The 1,139-nt window shown below is 54.5% G+C and overlaps 1 long non-coding RNA gene and 1 other non-coding gene across 5 annotated transcripts in view; one reads left to right on the top strand and one right to left on the bottom strand.

Moving 5' to 3' along the window:
* Positions 1–801, bottom strand: part of LOC115070922 — a 14,712-nt gene extending 13,911 nt beyond the window's left edge. The window contains exons 1-2 of one of the 4 annotated variants that reach the window (XR_003850031.1): positions 382–794; positions 121–257 (exon numbers count right to left, since the gene is read on the bottom strand). This is a non-coding gene — a long non-coding RNA (uncharacterized LOC115070922). Of the gene's footprint in view, positions 1–120 lie in introns of all 4 variants that reach the window. The other 3 variants (XR_003850033.1, XR_003850032.1, XR_003850030.1) reach the window with 3 other exon arrangements.
* A 231-nt stretch (positions 802–1,032) lies between these two features.
* On the top strand, positions 1,033–1,139 carry LOC115070941. The gene has a single exon (XR_003850049.1). It is a non-coding gene; the product is annotated as a U6 spliceosomal RNA (small nuclear RNA).

Here is a 1,139-nt window from a genome sequence, read left to right as displayed (position 1 = left end):
CGCCCCCCCAGGAACCCCCCCCCCCGCCCACTTCGGGGCCATAACTGTCACTCTGCATGCAGAGTCTGTCCCACGTCTATCTGGTCCCCCGCTAGCACTGGACGCTTCCTGCGCACTCACCCCAAAGCCCCAGTGCTGACAATGTGGGTGCTCGGTATTTGTGGAAGCAATGAAGGAAGGGTGGAGAAGCGTGAGGTTGGGAGTAAAGTCCAGCCGGGAAAGGGGAGCCGTACTCGCAGTCCAAATTTTCCTGAGTCCTACCAGCAGAAGAAAAGACCGGCCTTTGAACCAGGTTTGCATCCAAATATCTTAACTGCTTTTACGACGACCATGATCAGTCGGGCCTGATGGTTTAACCTGCCAGAGCCTCAGTTTTCTAACCTGTAAAGCTGGGGCAAACCAGGTTAAGTGCCTGATACACGGGCAGAGGGCGACGGCCTGTCCCCGAGCTCCACCAAACGCCGGTCACACTTGAAAGTCTGAGCTCCAAACTGAACACCCCTCTCTCCCATGGCTTCAACGATGGGACGCTGTTTCCTACAAGCCAGGGGAAACTGAGGCCACCCCGAGCCGGCCCAGGGTGGTGGCCCCCTGCCCTCGCTGGGACCGCGGTCCAGGGTCTCGGAGGCGGGGACCGCCTCGCAGCCTTTTCCCGCGCCTTCCGAGTAGGAATCGCGTGGCCACCAAGCCCCGAACTCCAAAGACGCACAGCTGCCAGGGGAACACGGGTTCGAGTCCTGAGCGGCGGGGATCGAGGACGTGCGCAGCGTCCGTCACGTGATGGAGCGTGACTGCCGGAGCCGGAACGGCCTGTTTCCCATGGTCCCTTCATTTGCATATACGCTGCTTAAAGTAGTTAAGGACATAAATAAGCTTAATTTGGATCATAACTCAACATATATTGTAATATACAGTTCAGAAAATAATAATTTATGGATGATTTTGACGCTTGAACCTTACAATGGTCTCACCATAAGTGAAGAATCTTTGAGAACTTTGGTCTCATATAGCACTTGTGCGGACACCAAGCTCGTGCTCGCTTCGGCAGCACATATACTAAAATTGGAACGATACAGAGAAGATTAGCATGGCCCCTGCGCAAGGATGACACGCAAATTCGTGAAGCGTTCCATATTTTT

Source organism: Nannospalax galili, unplaced genomic scaffold (assembly GCF_000622305.1).
Source record: "Nannospalax galili isolate Female #2095 unplaced genomic scaffold, S.galili_v1.0 scaffold54, whole genome shotgun sequence".
NCBI lineage: Eukaryota > Metazoa > Chordata > Mammalia > Rodentia > Spalacidae > Nannospalax > Nannospalax galili.
Note: the sequence above shows the minus strand (reverse complement) of the source record. Positions and strands in the feature narration are given on the sequence as shown.